Consider the following 6,805-nt stretch of genomic DNA (forward strand, 5'->3'; position numbering starts at 1 on the left):
CATATATCTAGTCGGGAGTGTTGCTGACTGAAAACAGATGATTTGGAGCGATTCGCGCGCCATATGTTGGTCATTCTAAGGACTTATTGAACTACCCTCGTAGATTTAAACGGAAAGATTGTAAGGAATGGAAGTCATGTAAACCCTTAGGGGACACATTATGAAGAAAGAAGATTACCATAACCAATTTTTGGACTTTCTTCACAAATCGAAAATTCAAATTTTTATTGCACAAAAAATAATGGAAAATAAAAAATTCCATTTTTTGGACAAACTATATAGGATACGAAAAAAGATGAATTAAAAAAAATGGTTATCCCAAAGAAGATTTACAATTTCGTTAAGAATCACTTCTTGATAGGACGCGTACTTTTTGTTTTATTCGTGAAAAATATCGTTGAAAAAAAAATAAAATAAGAAAAAATTTGTGGAAAAACGACGAAAGTTACGAGAAAAAAATCCAACAAAACCTGTTTACAAATGTCTGTCGGAAATCGAGCGCGCAGCGCGAGTGTCACGATGAGAATGTGTACGTCAAAGCCTACAGAGCTTTGAGAAACTTAATCTTTGACTATACTTAATTAAGTAGACAATTCAGAATATAAAGACGCATATAAATACTGCCATCTAAAAGAGATCTTTTTGATAAAGTTTTTTTCAAGCATTCCAAATGCTCCTAGGCGCGCTCAAACTTGCGAGCGGAGCGAGCCGCGCGCGTAGCGCGCGATGAGAATATGCCCGCGAAGCGGGCAGATATATTTTTTTATTATGCGCATTTTTTTAAAAATTTTAGAAACAAGATAATTAAAATACGTATGTTTCAGTACCAATACATATTATGAATTCTAATAATATCAATTCATTAAAATGATACACTTTTCATGGTAGCTGAGAATGAAAATTAGTGCAAAAAAAGGAGAAAATATTAAAGTAATCATTAGAAATAAATTTTTAAAATTATTTTGCAATATGTGAATAAGCAATAACAGCCTGAGGGGCAGAAATAAATATAATATACATTTGATATAATAGTGTTGCACATAGTGTAGAAAAGTTCAACTTTTGGACAAAATCGATTTAAAGCCGAAGGATTTTTAAGAAAAGAGAATTCACAATCACCAACTTACATTTGCCGATTTTTTACCTTTGATTTTAAAAGGCCTGCACACAAATATGGGGGAAACTCAAAGACTGAATGCGTAACGCGAGGTAAATACATCACGGAGCGCGAAACGCGACAACCGACAATCGCTCGCCCCAGGCGCGTTCAAACTGGCTAGCCACGCGGGGTAAAAGTCTGCCCCCAAAAAGGGCAGATTTTATAGCACCAGTTTAAAAAACTGCATGACTTTTATATGCCGTCTAATGATTTAATTAGCACGTTTAATTTGTAAAAATCTAGATGGTCCGATGCAATAATTAATTTCGAATATCTTTATACTCTACACTGATTAATCAGCAATTGCTTACAAATTGTGGGTATTTAGGGGCTTAATTCTGATTCTTGAATTTCAATATTTCTCTGAATCCTCTATTTGATTAATTTTTTAAAGAAAAAAGCTGCATTAACATTACCGGATGAATAAGTGACTAGTGTAATTAATAATTCCATTCTTATCTAAAATTTACATTTTCTCTATTATATTAAAAGTACAGATGCAATGTGTGTAAGAATCGTAACGAACTACAGAGTCCTTGCATGCAGGATTTAAATATACTACAGTTTTTTTGTTATGTTGATATGTAAAAATTAATTAATGTAGTCTAGTGATCGTTAATTTTAGTTGAAAGTAATTAATTTTTAGCGCAATTTCATAAGCTTAAATAATTGTGGACAAAAAAGGGCCTGAAATTTCTAAGATTTTCCAAGCCAAAGCAAGTAGTTTATTTCTGCGACAGTAAAGTTGTGGTAATTAGTTAGGTAACCCTTAATCACTGCGGCTTCGATCCTCATCTGTAATCACTACTCTTGGGTCTCTCACGCACTCGTGTGTCTATCTTTTGAACAAATCAATATTTTTTTAAGTCGTTTTTTTTATTTAATTATTATTCTTTTGAGAATTAATGCCTGTTCACATATATTTTTTTTGTAAAATTTTAATAAAAATATAAACAACAAACGAAAGCAAGAAATGCGAAAAATCGATTTTACAACAAAAAGGTTGATCTAATATTTAAATTCAATATTGGAGAGAATCATTGTTACTGTCTTAAATTATAAATTTTAAACTATGAAAAAAAGATTCCTTTACTTAAAAAAAATTGTGAATTAGAAAACTGCAAGGGATCCAGATAATCAGAGCAAGTTTAAAGTTTTGGGGCAAAGTATATAAAAAAAAGTTCTCTTTCATGCGAAAGCTGTTTTTATTGTTAAAGTATACATACAATTATATAATTATTAATGATCGAAGCAAAAAAATTTAGGTTAAATAAAAATGATTAAAGTTCTGCAGGTAATGGAGCACAGAAAGCACATAGCAGCGATTTGTCCTCATCGCAACGCGGATGCCTGCACTTAGGGTATGTCATTTGCGGTTTTCTGTCATTAAGGGCATATGATACTTCGTCGTCCACAAAAATGAACATTTTCAAAAACTGAATTTGGAGATGCTATAAAATATCATAACTGACGTCCCTGGACTGTTTTTTGAGGGATAATAACAAAAAAATTGTATGCAAATGCATTATTTCGAGGTTACGTCGTTTTTCATCTCTGCCTTTCGGATAATTTGGAAATTATTTATGAAATTAACATTTTTGATTTCCTGCAAACGAGGTTAGTTCCGGAGGATTAGTTGCTATGTTTATTTGTAAGTCCAAAGTTTTCGGTCAAAAATATTGTGTAGTTTGGAAGTAACGCTCGGAAGAATTGTAACGCACATAACCTCGAAATATACACACACGTTGTTAGTAATATCAAAATAGGTTTGAAAAAAACACAAAAATAGTGCGTGGGGACGTCCATTAGCATGTTCGGTATCATTTTCCAAATTTTTAAGAGAAAATATTTATTATTCTAGAAAAAAAGCCGGGGGAACCTAAAACAGGTAAAATCGACAATTTTCTAAGTATCACATGCCCTTAATCAGTAGACTTGCACCTGACCCTTTTGTCCAATTCTAAGGTCTTTGGATTAGGGGCAACAGATGCTGTAATTGCTGTACCACTAATATTTATGTTGTCCATGCAATGTAAACACTTCTGCCGGGTCTGGAACGCACTGCTGTGGTCTATACTTCCTTTTTCAAAATGCAAACCAAAAATTACACATTAAGAAATGTTCCGGTAGATTAACTACGAATATTTATTTTACTTTTCACTAAATTTTGTTTAAAAGTAGGTTGGTATTCAATGAAAGTATATTGTTGACGTTATGAAACAAATGTGTATGTATATTCACACACGACACTTAATGTTTTGGTCAAAAATAATTGTCAAATATTCGCTTGAAAAAAATATGCAATAAAAAATTAGCATGAAACTATAAAACATCGTGGAGAAATATTTTTTTGTCAATTTACTTATCTTCGTAGGTGCAACATAACTACTAACGCTAGGTCTGGCACGCACGGCTGTAGTCTGTACTTCCTATTTTTACGGAAACTAATGAGCCACTAGGATTTTCCTTTCGCGTACTTACAGTCCTCGTCCTAGACTAAATTTCTACACACCCTTCCGCCCCAGAAATCCATGGCTTCCTATCGAAATTGAAATTAAAAAAATTCGCTCGGGCCTCGGAGATCCAACAGTAATGATTAGAGGTTAATTAGGCACATCGACGATATGTGTTTAACAAAACAACTAGGCTATTCATATTTTTTGTTGTTCTCAAAGTGAAATTGCAAGTTTGTTGTAAATGCACCTCAGATGCTTGATCTACTTTTTCACGCCAATTTATAGGATTTTAGAGCAGAATTCTGTTAAAAACTAAGAAAAAAAGAATATATTTGTAAGAACATTGTTTTTTATAGCCTCTATCCTCAAACTGAGGATACCTGTGATTTTATTTAAAACCATAGAGGAATAAGTAAATTTTCACGTACTAGTTTCTGTACAAAAACCCCTGTTTCGGGGTAAAATTAGATAAGAATATGCATATGTTCCCATAAAGGAACATAAGCAGGAAGCTCTTCAGTAGATCACCGAAAAAGGTTCACATCATCATTTCAAGTGATCTTCATTTTCCAGCGTAGGAGATTAAGGAGATAAAGGTTCCTTTTTTGGATTGTGTACCTGTACAGATTCGCTCAGAAAAAAAGGAACCGTCAAGATCACCGGTGCAGTTTCGTGTACAGGATCATGCACAGCAGCCTCCGAGGTCCTTGTACATGAATTTTCAGCTGGGGACTAGCATAAATATAATAATTTTAAACGAAATCCTCATAAATATAAAAATTTCGGGAAATGTTTTATAGAATTTATTGATAATGTTACCATATTTTTGATAATATACATACTTTTATTAAGAAAATTAAAAAAGCGTTCTACAGTTCCTACAGAATTAGCAACATTTATTATTACATTAATTAAAGGTGAAATAATTTTAGACAATTATAGGCTTCAAAAAGCATCTTACAGTTTCTTTCCAATAAACAATATTTAAAAGGTATCAGTACAGAACTAAATAACAATTAAAACCAGAATGTTGCAGGACAGACAATAATCATTCTGTAAAATCGAAATCACAACCTGAAGAAATAGGTGTCAGTTGACATTCTCTAAGTGGCACTAACCACAAATTGTGACAGGCATGGCTGCGGATTGTGATAAAAATATAAAATCGGCAGTTTCAATAGAAGTTAAAATTTACTCTTCAAATATTGAGATTCTGAATGCGGGTGAAAAAGATGATACCTTAAAGTTAGTAAATTCAGAGTAAATTGTTCATGAATTTTTAAGTTACAATTATACAAGGTTTTAAAACTCAGCTTTTCCTAGAAATTAGAAATCTATTCTTCAATTTTCGACAAAAACAGCAACTCGCTCTTGAGGCATGTATACGCTGAATAAGGATAATAAATGTCTTATACTAAAATATTGCTCTATTCTGATAAGCAATAAGCAATAATAAAATCAAGAAATATCGATTCTGAGTGGAAGGAAAAATTATTGCTTATATCGAATTTTAACTCAGTTTTAAATCAAAACATTTTGTTAATTACTATTAAAAAAAGCGCTTGAACAAATCTATTTAACCGAACGTGTATTTAACATACGATTTTTAATTTGATTTTTTATTTTATTTCCTTTAGACAATACCTTTAACAATGTCATATTAAAATATGTAACATTTTATTAATTTTATATCAGAATGGACCGTATATGTGCATTAACACGATTTCCGGGGCACGTTTGGTCGGATTTGACCAAAATTGTAAAAACCAGAAGTGAAAATGTGTTTCATATTAATTATCCTACATTGAAATGAAAAAAATGTGAAAAAGTAATTGTTAAAAATGAAAAAAAAAGTTAGCATGAACCTGTCTGGGTGAGCCGTCTCGAACTTCAAGCCTATCCGTTTGAATCAAAATTCATTGAGAATTAGCTCCAGCTGAGAAATCCAATTGAACTTTATATTATCGAGTCTGGATTGTAGCGCTCATAGTTGCCTTAACTTATTGTAGCATTTTGTAGCAATTCTTTTGTATGATATTTCTAATATTCTCACCCAAAAAGGCAAGGCTCTTACTATACGGTTGCATTGCAGCTTAGATCTACTCAATTCAAGCTCTACCATATACATAATTTGGAATATTCCGGGGTAGATACAAGATTGATTTCCAGTGTGAATTTCATATGTACCACTTTGATTCATCAGAATAATGAATCGACCGTCTTTCGGAGCCGTATAACAATATTACTGAAATAATCGAATGAAAAAGTTGATTAGCTGCCAGAACTGATCTTGGTTCAGCCTTACATAGGATTTGTTTGGTTTTGCCAACAGCTACATTTGTCTTTGTTATTCGTTAAATAGTGTATAATAGTAAGTAAACATGTTGGTTTTGAGATTATTTATTGGGTAATTTTCACTTGTAGTTTTTAGAGTTGATAATGGCCAATAGAATGAGAGAAACATCATTTTTATGAAACAACAGCAGCGTTTATTCTACAAGTGTAAAGAGAGAAGTATGATTGTCGGTTTGGTAGTTACTTTTCAACTGGGCACATTTTAGTGAGATGAGTAAACAGGAAACTGAGATGAAACAATAAACTCAGAGTTTAGGTTAGACAGACTGCTAATGTTAAGATTTCTTCTGGGTTAACCATGATGGATTGAAATTTTGAACTTAAAGTTTACGGCATCTCGGAGGAAGAGTATTTAAACGAGAAAATGCAGCTGTTGGAAACATGAACTAACAGTTTCAGCTTAAGTGTAAATTATAAGCGTTATGCAGTAAAATATGATGTTTGTCCTAAATACACCAGTACACTCAAAGAATACTCTCTAGTAACAATACAATTATACAATTTCTACCCCCCCCCCTCCACCAATTTAATTTCCCAAAGACTATGTATTGGGGCTTCTATGGCAAAGTAAAATCTTTGTTTTTGAATCTTTAGTTTTAAGATCTTTTTCTTCGAAGCAGTTTACTAGCATGCTCTGTTTCATCTGAAGTTATCTGGTAGATTCTGCCAAAATAACTAACTAATTAGCAAAGACCAACACTAATTTGTTGAGCAACTCACCTGAACCTACCCCTAAGACTACAGTCTGTCAAGTTAAAGCGTGGGTGGCTTTACTCGCAGTCGGTAAGGTGTATCGACATGATTTTGGTGTCAAAATATTAAGAAGAGCTCCCTC

Source organism: Belonocnema kinseyi, chromosome 8, assembly GCF_010883055.1.
Source record: "Belonocnema kinseyi isolate 2016_QV_RU_SX_M_011 chromosome 8, B_treatae_v1, whole genome shotgun sequence".
NCBI lineage: Eukaryota > Metazoa > Arthropoda > Insecta > Hymenoptera > Cynipidae > Belonocnema > Belonocnema kinseyi.